This window comes from Nyctereutes procyonoides, unplaced genomic scaffold (genome assembly GCF_905146905.1).
Source record: "Nyctereutes procyonoides isolate TBG_1078 unplaced genomic scaffold, NYPRO_anot_genome, whole genome shotgun sequence".
Classification (NCBI taxonomy): domain Eukaryota; kingdom Metazoa; phylum Chordata; class Mammalia; order Carnivora; family Canidae; genus Nyctereutes; species Nyctereutes procyonoides.
Genome location: NW_026575044.1, coordinates 45,959,446 through 45,973,332, shown reverse-complemented (window position 1 = coordinate 45,973,332; position 13,887 = coordinate 45,959,446).

Below are 13,887 nucleotides of genomic sequence, written 5' to 3'. Positions count from 1 at the left end.
TTTAAGGCACGAGGCAAAAAAAAAATCTCTCTATTAGCTCTAGTAGATAGCTGCTTAGAAATGCTTTTGAAAATAAAACCATGGAATATTTCTGTTGTAATCACTGTTTTTCATTAACGTGCTGCTAGAAGTTCTAAGAGCTAGTATTCACTGACTACCTCCTATATGGCAGGCAGCAGTCTAAGGCTTTCCATTATTAGTTCATTCACTTCCCCACCCCCACCCCTGATGTGAGGAGGGCACTGTTTGGAGCCCTATTTTATAAGTAATGCCACTGGGACACAGAAGGACAAAGTAACTTGCACAAATTCATACAGCTAGTAAGTGGCAAGGTGGGGACTCAAACCCATGTTTTCTGGACCCCAGTTTATATACTTAGCACCATGTTTTAAAATTAACAGAGGGGCACCTAGGTGGCTAGTCAGTTAAGTGTCCAACTCTTGACCTCAGTTCAGGTCTCGATCTCAGGGTCATGAGTTCAAAGCCCCACGTTTTTATGATAATAAAAACTAAAAAATAAAATCAGCAGAAAACTCTTTCACATTGGAAAGGAGTTTGACTTGATGGGTTAGATGGAGTTGGGTCCAGTTTTGACTCTGTCTCTTATCAGCTGCCCATGCTTAGGCAAGTTACTCAAGCTCTCTGAAACTTGTTTCTTTACCTGTAAAATAAAATTTGTAGAGTTGTTAGAAGGCATAAATGAAATCATGGAAGTAAAGTGCTTGGCACAGTAGTAGATGCTCAATGAAGGTTAGTTCCTGCCTCTCTTCTGATCATTCGTCTGATAAGCAGCAAGAGAAGGAACAAGGAGTCACTTCTTCAGTTAGACTGGAAGAAAAAGCTGATAATAGATGGTGGATAAAATCAAACTTTTAATATAATGTTAGTTTTTCACCTCAATCCTCAAAAAAAAAAGTGAGATATCAGGATAGGATCATATAACACAGAAGCTAGTTGAACAAATGGAAAATCAAAAAAGTAAAGGATAAGACAAAATAGTAAAGGATAAGACCTGAAAAATGGTCTAAATTAACCAGACATAAAGCAAAGTGTGGGCCCTTAAGATATGGTGATATCCCCAGCACTGGACTGTGCCTTGCACACAGTGGGGGCTCATAAATCCACAATGAGTGATGGATGAGCAATGCATTGATGCAAAAGGGCTGCATCTCAGACATCACAAGAGGTCTGCACTTCTTGCAGGCTGGTCTTAGGAAGAAATGTGAGATGGATGAGTTTGTTTTAACTCTCTGAAAAGTGCTAGAATTCTGTCTCCCTTCTTGGCCACTGGCCTTCGGTTTTCAAATGCCCTGCTCAAATGTCTTCACAGGCTTGTCCCCTGCTCTGCTGGAGACCTTGAACCTTTGCATTGCCCTGTCTTCCTTTACCCCTCTTCCCCATCTTCCTTTATCAAAACTTACCTGTCTTTTAACTCATAACCTCCACCTTCTAGGGCCCTGCTGGGGAATCTGATTGCCTGAATCAAACCTAAGTCCTCTTCAGTGGCATTTCAGAGTCTGGAGTTTATAGTGACAAGATTTTGGCGGCACGACCCTTTTGTGCCATTTAATGGGAAATTAAATTAGTCGTCTTCCAATGACAGGTCTCTGTTGATGGGAATTTCCAGCAACTTGTTATGCTCTCTGCAGCTGAAGCTGAAGAAGTTATGGAGAACATAAAGGCAATTAGACAGTTCCACAGAGTGTCATAAGAAAGCAAAAAAAAAAAAAAAAAAAAGAGAGAGAGAGAGAGACAGAGACAGAACATGAACAACATTTATCCAGAGAAAGTGAGACTTGCTTTAATAGGCATTTGCTCTGCACTCCCCTAGGTGCCAGCAGAGGAGGCTTACACTGTAGTCTTGTTTGTCCGGCCATTTCCGAATTCCTTTAAAGTACCTATTCTGCCTCCAGAGCATACAACAGTGCTGCTAGACTCAAATGGGAGGGTGTGATCAGACATTAAGGGAGGTTCTCTGGAAAAGGTTTACACTACTAGTAGCCATTCATCAAGGAAAATGTGAGATCCTTTTCTCTAGAGGTTAAGGCAATGCATTTCTCTGCAATGATTTCACTGTGATTGTTCCCTATGGTAAGTGACTGCCCTAAAAGTTTGCCTACAGCCTTTTCTGGTCCTGAGATCAGACCATTCCAGACTGGTAAAGAACAAATATCTGGAAGAGTGCTTTCACAGGCAACTTCAGGGCACTATTCCCCTGGTGCTTGAATCCAGTGCAGGTGGGGGTGGGGGATTCTCGGAGGGAGGGCGAACCCCGCCCCAACACAGTACACATGATTGATGCCCATCTTGTTTATGCTCAGACCCTTCATGCTTTTAGGGATAGCTTTGGCCTTGGGATGGGCCGGGCTCTCCGCTACCCTTTGGAATTTCCCATGGCCTTGTGCCATTGTTCTGCTCCTCCTAATCAGGCCTTACGCTTCCATCAAGTCATGACTGTTTGCTATTTTCAGCAGAGGAATGAACAATGCGTGAAATATGATCATTCTCTCTAACATGTAAACAAGCCTAGGAAAAAACACCAGGGCTTCCCTCACTTCACACCAGCCACATTGGCCTTTTTCTGGTTCTTCTCCTAAGGCCCTTTGCTCAGACTGGAATGCTTTCCCCTGGCTGATTCTTCAAATTACTGTGTTCTTCTCTTTCAGGTTTGGGTTTAGCTATTCCAGCCTCAGAGAAGTCATCCCTGACCTCATGACCTAAAGGAGCACGATGATATCTAATTGCACCCTACTGCTTCCCTTCCTAGGACCTCCCTCAATCCCAAACTAAAAAACTAACATTGTGTATATGCATACATGTGTATACATGTGCATGTATATACCTTGGTGTGTATATCTACCAACATGTTGTTGGTCTCCTGCACCAGATTCTCAGGACCCTGAAAGCAAGAACTATGTGAAATAAACACAAAATAGGAGCCCTCTGTATATTCAATGAATGAATATGAATGAATGAATCAATGAATGAATGAATGAATGAATGAATATCCATAAATCCTTCTCAGGGGAACAGCTAATGCTCTATGGTCCATACCTGTGCTGTCCAAGGGGACAGCCACCAGCCACGGGTAGCTGGCGGACACTTGAGATGTGGCTCATCCAAACTGAAATGTCCCATAAGTGTAAAATATCCCCTGGACTTCAAAGACCAGGTACCAAAAAAGTGTGTAAAATATCTGATTAATAATTTCTAGTTTGGCTGCATATTTAAATCACATTTTAGATAAATTGGGTTAAGTAAAATATAGGATAGAGTATTAAAATTAATTTCACCTGTTCTTTTCACTTCCTTCAGTGTGGCTACTCGAAAACATAAAATCATAAGACTTTCTGTGATATTATTATTGGCCATTGCTGGTCTATACCTTTGTAAGAATAATCACAAAGTCAGTATGTTATGACTAAATGTTGTTTAATCAATTCAAAGAGAAACGTCTTCCCCATATTTACGAACCTGGACTCTAGTTCTGGGTCTGCCAATAACTTGCTGGGAGAACGGGGTTGAGACAATCTTCCTGCAGGGCCCCCAGGTCCTTCCTGTGACCAGGCAAGAATGGAATTAGACAGTGTCAAAGGGTCCTTTCAGCTTGAACAGAATAGCATATAATTCCATTATTAATTGCCCAGTTTGGATTAGGACAGCAGAGAAATATTCCTGTGGGACTGATATATTTTATAAACTCCTGTCCCCTTTACCTCCCCTTGTCCTTCAGATGCACTTTGCAAGCTGTACTATATAAACAAAGTCAAAGATAAATTCTAACAAAAGCTTGTTTTCCTGCACTGGATGTAACCAAAGTTGGTGCAAATAATAATTTGCTAATCAGAATCAAAGAAGTTGGTTTAGCTGAATTTCCAGAGCTGCTTTAGCAGAAGCCACTGATTTTTCTGCACATGTTTGCAGACAAAGCGCCTGAGGTCCTTGCACATGGTGTTTTGCCCCATCTGGCTCTGTGAGAGATCCATGCTGCAACTGGCCTTGCCTAAAAGCTGGGGCCAGAGCAGCACCCAGCAGGCCTGATATGTTACAGAATTGAAGCCATCATTGCTGCTTTAGGGATTCCAACTGGGCTAAATTGCTTAGCAAATTCAAGTTGGTATTTTAGATTCAGCACTTATTTGGTAAACCCAGACAGAAAAGGGTGAGGGAACCAATTCATATATACTCGTTGATGCTTTGCCAGAGTCATATTAGTAAATTGTGGCTTTGACCATGTTCATTGCCTGGCAGGAAAAGGAAGTGTGACATTCACTCCTCCCCAGGTGGCTGCTGCTTCCCTTCCCTCCTCCATCCAGTCCCTTTGCATGTCGCTTTCTTTTTGCCTGGATGATCCCTCCTCCCACTCCGCTAGTTCAAGTCTCAGCTCCTCTCTCAAGTCTCCCGGATTCTCCAGATCAGAAATGAAGTGCTCCTAATCTGTGTTCTCGGAGGAAAAGCAAAGAGCAAACATGTACTGAATGTTGATTATTTCAATTTTTCAGGTATTATCAGATATAATTTCCCAACAATCCCACGAAGTAGGTAAGCAGTGAAGATAAGACACAAAGAGGTTACACAAATGTCTCCACCTCACCCTGCTAGTAAGTGTCAGGCTCAGGATCAGCAACCAGAGCCTAGGTATCCTGATAAAGTATATATGGTTCTCCCCCACTCCCAGATGATGGGATTTCTTGACGGCCTGCACTATTCCTTACTCATCTTTTTATTTCCCCAAAGCATATAACAATGGCTGGCCTATAATAGGTACTCACAGAGTGCCTCTTAATGAATGCATTCATTAGTTTTCAATATAGGAAAAAACCTGTGTTTAAACTTTAAAAAAGTCACACTAAATGTTCAGTCTTCATCTAAAATTTGCCACTACTTAGGTTAATTCATTTGCTGTCTTCCCCACAGTACATTTTCACACTTCTGCTCAGACAAGGTGTCTAAAGCTCAAAACAGTAACGCAGACACTAACAAAGCTCTGGGGTGCGGTGGCCCCGACCTTTCTGAAGGACAGCAGGGTCTTCGGTATGATGGGGGTTCTTTCAACAGGGTCCTGATCACCCATCTCCTTCCCCCTTTGCATTTTTGCTTTCCTGGGGGTGCTCAGGGGACTCAGTTCTGCCTATTACTTCCAGGAATAATTCCAGGGTTCGAGATAGCCATCATCAGGCAAGATATTCCCAGGGTTCTTCCAACTTTTTCCTGCCAAAGATCTGTGGACAACCACAGGTTCTCCCTCTCAGCGTCCCTTGGCATAACCCTAGAATCTTTCTCAACAAAACCACTAATGATTGATTGGAGTGGCCATGCTAAACAAATCATATTTGCCATCATGAGCTGGGCATAAACAAAGCATTTGGAGGAACCCACTCACACAAGCGAGCACTGCAGTGGCTGTACCAGCCCCTGCCCCCGCCTTGCCCATGTGTCCCTGTCATTACAGTTCCACTGTGCACCTGCTGGACTTCCAGCTGCAAGCACCTGCTATAGGAACTCGCTTTGCCGCCTGCACACAAAAGGCTGGAAATGCAGGGGATTAACAATGAATGGCCATGTGGCTGGTGGAAATTAGTGTATAAATACCCCAGCTTCCTCACCCCTCGGATGTAATTCCTTCTTTTGAGAAACTCGGTAGCCTCATTAAACAGTTGTCATGTCTGACTGTGGGCTTATTGGTAATGTTCTTGTTAATGAACCTTTATTTGCTTCTTCTCCTTTTCTGTCTTACTTCTCTGATGATTCCTGGAACCACCTCCCAGATGCACTGCTTGCACTGTCAGGGTGGTCTTAGGGTCAGCTCTTGGGGAGACCAAAACTAGACAAGTTTATATCAAAAGTCTGAAGAATGGAACACCAGAGCTCCCTGAGATGCATGCAGTGTTTATAGAGAGATTAATTGCTGGTGATGGGAACTCAAGAATGAGGAGGTGAAAAGAGGGGGGGGGCTGAGGTATGGGACAAGGAAAGAAGAAGGAGTTCATTCAAGAAGTTCCTTCTGGGATGCCTGGGTGGCTCAGAGCATCTGCCTTCGGCTCAGAGTGTGATCCCAGGATCCAGGATCAAGTCCCACATCAGGCTCCCTGCAGGGAGCCTGCTTTTCCCTCTGCCCGTGTCTCTCTGTGTCTCTCATGAATAAATAAATAAATCTTAAAAAAAAAAAAAGAAGTTAGCTCTGCTGGATGCTCAGGAACATGGAGCAGCAGTGTCAGGTGTGCAGAGGAGAAATGTGTAGAAGGATGGGAAGCCTGCCACTAAATCACTGTCTCCTGAGAAATCATGAAATCTGATTGAAACAGACATCCAGACGGCTTTTTTTGTGCTATGCTCTTTTCTTTTGGGGAATTTGCATATCCCCTGATTAAAAAGATAGATATAAAGTGCCTTGAAAAATAGTGTAAGAAGTAAGCCATTGTACAAAGCCTTTAGTTTTGAATAGTAAGAACACTATTTTCTCATTTCCTTTGGAAATCTAATTGAATATTCCTTATGAAAAATGGCTTGAGGATAAGTACTTAAAGAATACACTGCTACCAGCTATGCTCCTGTTTTCTTGTGATTACTTCCCTACATGGAAATCACATAGATCATGATGATGGCCTTATGAGTTAGCATGTGGAACATCATTAAGGTTATTTTCATTCACTATATTGAATGTGCTATCATCTTTCCTGTAAAAGAAATCACCTAGATCCACATAATTACCCAAAAGTCACTAGATCTTTTGACATAAAAGTGATAAAAATCATTTAAGAATAGATGATATAGGGATGCCTGGGGTGGTTTAGTCGGTTAAGTGTCTGACTCTTGATTTTGGCTCAGGTCATCTCAGGTTCCTGATATCGAGCCCCACATAGGGTTCCCCACTGAGTGGGGAGACTGCTTCAGATTCTCTATCTTGCACACACACTCTCTCAAATAAATAGAAAGTCTTTAAAAAAGAGAGAATAGGTGATTTTAGTAAGATAAAGGGGAGAGTAAGTTCAACAAGAATCTATTGCTATGAGACTTAAGTTGTCTAGCTTGATTTTCCTTGTCTTTTCTGCTGGAAAGAGGAGCAGAACCCATGTTAGAATAGACTCTGTCTTGAAGAGAAGCAAAGAGGAGGCAATAAAAGGCAAGAATTGGGTGCTCAGGGTTACTGAGTCTGCCCCACCCCTCCACCCTGCCTTGAGCAAGCCCTCTGCTCAGGATCATACTCACACAGTCTGAGAACAGTCAGAGTGCCCAGCGACAATGTGCCCAGTGACAATGTGCCCCAGCTGACATGTGGTGCAGGAGAAACTTGTATCCAGGGCTATCTGAGCCAAATTTTTCCCTTTCTATGCCCAGTAGAAAAGACAGAGAGAAAGCTGTAAAAATCCCACTCAGGATAGACTCAGTGACAATGTGCTTAATCCCACAGCATTGATGAGGTGTGCTCCATGTTCCCAGAGCTGACCATGGGTTGGACAGCAATCACAGCATGGGGACAATATGGGGGAGAGGGAAAGGGGAAGGTGTACCCCAAGGGGGCAGTCTATGGAAAACAGAGGGCGACAGTGGGGTGTCATGAGGAGAAGCGGTGCTTGGCTACTTGCCTTGGTTCTAACGCTCTCTGGACATTCTTTTCCACACAAAGGATGATCCAGAAGTAACGTGAGCACAACAGATCTGGCCAACCCCTCAGGACCCCTGCACAGCAACTCTTTCCTAACTTCACATCTTTCTTGGTTCATACTGTCCCATTGCCCAGACTATTCTTCCCATGCTCTCTACCTGGCTGGCTCCTCCTCCACGACCTAGCTCAGGCATGTCCTTCTTCTAGAAGCCTCCACCAACCCCAGGCCTGGGCTCTGTGCTCCCATGTCTTCCATATCAGCCTGGAGTACCAATAAACATTAATTGGACATCATGTCTTTCAATGTCTGTCACCTCTTATAAGTTGTGAGCCCCATTAGCCTGACTCAGTGTCCTTCCAATGTTTCTTCCCAGCACTTTACTGCATAGAAAGCACTCAACAACTCAACTCTTAGAACTACATCTAACTGTATTACATCTTCCTTTATGCAGTTTCCACTTATTCTCTGCTCAGTAGAAGAAAGTTGTTCTCCCAAATGCTGCTCTGTCTGTCATTTTTTTAAAGATTTTATTTATTCATTCATGAGACACACACACACACACACACACAGGGAGAGAGAGAGAGAGAGAGAGAGAGAGGAGAGAGAGAGAGATTGAGAGAGAGAGAGAGAGAGAGAGAGGCAGAGACACAGGCAGAGGGAGAAGCAGGCTCCATGCAGGGAGCCCAATGTGGGACTCGATCCCGGGTCCCAGGATCATGCTCTGGGCTGAAGGCAGTGCTAAACCTCTGAGCCACCCAGGGATCCCCTTGTCCTGTCATTTTCTTAAACAACACAGTTAACAATGATCGTGATATCAATAGGCAGTGATAGAAGTATCTGGGCAGAACACTTCACTCAGGGACTGCTTCTTTCACCTATCCTTCAGATTGGCAGATTGCCATGAAATTTTGCTCTGAAATGTTTGACAGTCACCATGACTTCCCAACTGCTCAGTTGCATTGACTTCAATCTGACACTTCACAGTTACACAAGGCTGGTAACTGAGGCCCTAGGGGTGACATTCAGGGATTCAAATTTTTAAAATCTTCTCAGATCATTCTGATGGGCTGGCCAAGGCTAGACGCCTCTACGGCCATCTAGTCCCATTGGTCTGCCTAGTAGTGTCTATTGGACGTGAAGTGAGACTGTTTTTCTTTATTGAAGGACCGGGGTCATTTCAGATGGGAATTGCAATGTTCTGAATGTTCCACATGTCCTGACGGTGAATATTTTGCCCCAGTCCCCATCAGATATGACATCTGGTTTCTCCTCCCAAGGCAAGGGCAATGAGCCCTAGGGCAGTGCTGGTGGACAGACAGCCCTAGGACTTCATTGAGAAGGATGATGCAGGATGTCTTCCTGTGCCCCTGCTTTGTCGGGGGGTTGAGGACACCAAGTGTCACAGAGCTCCAGGCGGGACCTGCCATCTCAATTCTAACAAAATGAAACACTGAGTTACAGATTTTCCTCCTTGCTTTTTATTCCCTACTTTTTGGTGAGCATTACTGCACAGAGTGCCATTAAATTGGCTGAATTTAGTTCTTTGTCTCTGATTTTTAAAAAAAATCTTAAGCTGGTATGAGGTTTTAGGCTCCCTGGGGCTCCCTGTCAGCTCATAGGACTGTCCTTCTCTCCTAAGCATTCCTGATTGTAAGTCTTACTGCACATTCATGGCAAGTAACTGCGTGATCATCCCTGTGACTTCTAAAATGAGCACAGTCTACAGAATGGAAAATGTTGTCAGACATCTGAAAATAAATTCTGAAAGCTTCTGGGTTCCCTGCCATATCCTCTCATGTGGCTGCTGCAAAATGGTCACAGATAAGGCTAAAACCGACCAATCTCTGCTTCCCTTGGGTTTTGAAAGGGCACATGGGCTTTCAAATCACACAGACCTGGAGGTCAGGCTGGGTCTTGCCATTTACCACATGCCAAAGGAAAGCTTCCTTCAGCCCTTTTAAAGTCTGTAGAAAGTGTGGTCTTACTGATTCCCTTGGGTTTGCCCTTTCTGGAATGCTTATCTTAGCACCAGGGATCCCATTCATCTGCCATAGCCAGGGGTAGACCATTTTCCCCTGGTCACTGACCACGTGTTGGACTCTGCTGAGTCATGGTGCACTGTATGGACAGACACCTGTCTCTGTGGGAGCCTCAGGAAAGAGGGAGTAGAGCAACCCTGTGGTTCTCAAACTTGACTGCATATTGGAACCATGTGGGGACTTGCAATAAATCCTGATTCCAGGCCTCATCCTGATGGGCTGCAGAGCTTAAGTGTAAAGATCTGGTTTCTTTGCTCTTCTCAAAATTCTTTTTTTTTTTCTTCTCAAAATTCTTGATCAGATTGTGCAGATAAGACTTTTTTTTATTGAAGTAATGAGGTCATTTCAGAAGAGAATCACAATATGATAAAGGAAAGATGAAACTTCTTGTCAATTTGTACTTCACCTGAATCTCTCAGGAAGGCACTCAAAGACCTGTCAGAAGGAAGAGGTCTCCAACTCCTGACCTTACCATCTAGCAGACATGGTCAAAGGGACAGCCTTCCTAGAGCTCTCCATCCAGGAGTGTATGTGCTACCCCAGGAGAAAACCCACTCCCATTCACAGGGTGGCTCCCATGCCCTGTACCTATCCTGACAGCCTCCACACTTCTTCCTCCCCCACCCCACACTTATTCTAGAGTAGTGCCTCTGATGCTCTGTCTGGAGACAGTGATGTGTCTATAGGACACAAATCTTATAGCAAAAGAAATGATCCAGGTCCCCTTGTCTTTCCATTTATGTGAACTATATAGGTGGGTTAATCTCTGTGACCAAGGAATCTTTATAATCAGCCAATTATATATCCCAAATAGGAGACACAGTATTTGGAGGAGGTGTAGCCTAATCTAATAGTAAGATAGCAATCCCAATAGTTGAGAGATGTCTTTTTATGCTTTATCTGGGAACATCTAACAGAACTTGGTTGAATGCATACATTTCTCTAGGGTGGGCATGGGCAGTTCTTCTCAAATCACCAGATTAAAAAAATTGTAATAGAATTTAGTTTTTAGGGTGCCTGGGTGACTCTTTATCAGAGCAGTTTTTAATTTTAATGAAGTCCAGCTTAACTGCTCCTTTTTTTCACAAATTGTGCTTATGGCATCCTATCTTAAAAAATTATCACACCCCAAGATCACCTAAATTTTCTCTTATGTTATCCTCTACAATTTTTATAGTTGCGTGTTTCACATGTAGGCCCATGATCCAGTTTGAATTAATTTTTGTAAAAGGTATAAACTCTGTGTCCAAGATTCATGTTTTTACATGTGGATGTACAGTTGTTCTAGCACCATTTGTTGAAAAGAGTATTTTTTTTCTCCATTAAATTGCCTTTGCTTTTTATCAAACATCAGTTGACCACCATGGTGTGGTTCAATGCTGAGCCCCCTTTCCCTGCCATGTAGAGGAATGACAATTTGGCAAGATTCTATATCTTTTCACCTATTTTTGTTTTATAAAACAGTCTCATCTCAGTAGATATTTAATTCCATTCTTGTTTCATTGCTTGTTTTAAAGTCCCTCTCCTTTCCACTTCACTGGGTTTAAGGCCTTGAGGAAGAACTGAGTTTACTTGATATTTGTTTCTTCATCTATGGAATGAGAATGATTATTCAGGCCTCACAGGGTTATCTTGGGGGGATAAATGACATAATATATCTAAAGTTTCTGCAAAAGAGATGCTGGATAAACATTGTGGTAGAGAATGAGTCACGCTACATTCTAGTCATAGCAACACCTCATTTTACATTGAACTTGGGGATAAGATGGCATGTATGGAATCACATATACATTTGATTCTCAACAGACACTTAATAGATTTAAATCGAATTGCAGGAAAACATTTTATCCAGGTGGTTCAAGTCCCTTCAGAATGCCCAGAGACGTGCATTCATCAAACTAGATTAGCCTTGTTGGTAACAATGAATGCTTTTGTTAGGCTACTAAACAACATCAGCAAGAGCTGGGTGAAGATTTTACACTACTGAATCTCACATCCCCTCGCCACCAAGTGGGCTATTCCAAATTGAGAGCTGACACCACGAAGCCACGTTCCAACTCTAGGGATATTTCTCTGAAGCACACTCGCAGGAACCATACCCCGTGCCCTTCAGCACGCTTCTCTCTGATTCTACCTTAGTTTCTTATTTCAACTCCAATGGAGTGTTTTTAGGCACCCTCTTCTCTAAGCCCTTCCTGCTTTCTCCTGTGCTCTCCTTCAGGGTGAAGCTTCTTCTAGCAGAGGGAGCCCATATCACTCCTGGCTGTTTATGGGGAACTCAGAAGCTATAGGAAGTGATGGTCAAAAACAGAAGCTCTAGGGTCTGACTGTATCCATCTGCATCCCAGCTCTGCCACACAGGCTGTGTGACCTTGGTCAAGTGATCTAACCTCTCAGGGTCTCTGTGTCTTCAGCTGTAAATCGAAGATTCTAGTCATTGCACCTTTGCCATAAGATCAGCGGCACATTGAAGGTGTTCCATGTGAGTGAAATGCTTGGTGTAGTTCCTTTCTTACCCCAAGATCTTAGCAACCATTACTGTCATTAAGCAAAACATAAGGAAAGGGCCTCTGTGTGACACTGTGACACTTTCAGACCACATCCACACAAATGGCAACATTATTCATACATACTGGACAGATGAAATATTTTATGAAAACATAACATTTTTAGCTGGAAGGGATTAGAAGATCAGGGTGTCCAATGCTTCCATTTTGGAAGAGAACACATGTGAGATGTTGGGGCCATGTAAGGTCACACAGGACTAGGATGCAAAAATGTACCCCAGCATTCATTTTAAGGCACAGCCAACCTACCTCTCACCCCTGGACAGCTGGGGTTCCACACCCATCACTGTTCAAACCCCTGTGAAGTTCAAGACACAAGTATTCCCGTTCTCCCTTCTGATTCCAACCACTTCAGATGCACCCCAATTGCAATGGTGTTGTATTATTTACTCACTCACAGTGTTGACTTCATCCCTTAGAACATTCTTTGGGACGAGGACTATTTCTCATTCCTCTGTGTCACTAGCCCAGGACAGGCATGAGGAAAAGTGTTAAATGAATGGCACCATACCCACAAGTTGCTTAAAATCTGACAGGTGGGGTGAGGGTAAGACAAGAATCCCTGAACCCAACAGGTGACTCATATAACATAACCCAGTGCCACTTAGGAGGTATCGACAGAGTTCCAGAGTTCCAGGGAGGCCTTAGCTTCCTACAAATTGTAACTCTCATTGTCTCTTTGGTGTTTCTGCACCGGCACCCAGCCCTCGGGAATTGCTGTCCTTGTCACCTCTGGATGTAGCGGAAACAAGTGGCAGCTGGCTAAGCCCTCAGCTGTCAGGGGGCCAAGCAGCTGCCGCACACGAGGCCTGCCAGGAAGCGCCTGTGCCCGGCGGGGAAGAGGGGATGTGGGTCCCACAGGAATGCTGTGTACTTAGATGGCTGTCTTGTTGGCATCTTCTCATTGTCTACAGAAAAGTAGGACACTGCTTGTTGCTGATTCTCGTGGTGGCCACTTGTGGGGGGTCAGTGCCATCTCAGTGACCCAATCCAGGCTAGAGAGTGAGGTCTTCTGGGGACAACATTCCTCAGCTAAGGGAGGTATATGCGGCCACCTGTGCAGTGGGCCCCCTGTCAGCAAAGCTGCCCCTCCTCACAGGCGCACCCGTTCTGGTTCACGTTTCCATCTCTTATTCACTTCATTTTCCCAACCACCACCTCTCCAGTCTTCTGATCAGAGGAAACCATTGCAACATCCTCAAAATATTTTTAAAGACCTCATAAAAGAACAATTTCATTTGCCTGTGGTGATTCTGAGGTAACAGAATCTTCTTGAGAGGAACCAGAATCACCTCTCAGCAGACTGGCAAAGAGTCCTAGAGGGGAAACATTGATTAGAAACTAAGAAGTTGTCCTAATTTCTAGAACACAATGGGGGAATTGTTAGCATAATGAGCAGTTAAAATGTAAATGTCAAGTTGCCTACTAATCCCTTTGCCCAGCCTGGTTGAATAAACAAAGCTTAAAAGGTAAAATTATTTTTCCTTTTGAATTCTGATCCTGAAAGTGAGCCAGCAGAAAATTTCAGAAATCAGAGAAATGTGCTGAGTGTTTGGTTTATCAACCAAATCTGCTGTCCAAAACGGAGATTGGATCGTATCTACGGTAACTTCAGAGGCTGTCTACTTTTCTCTGTAGTTTTTACATAGAAAGCTTTTTATGGTGGCACTTTTA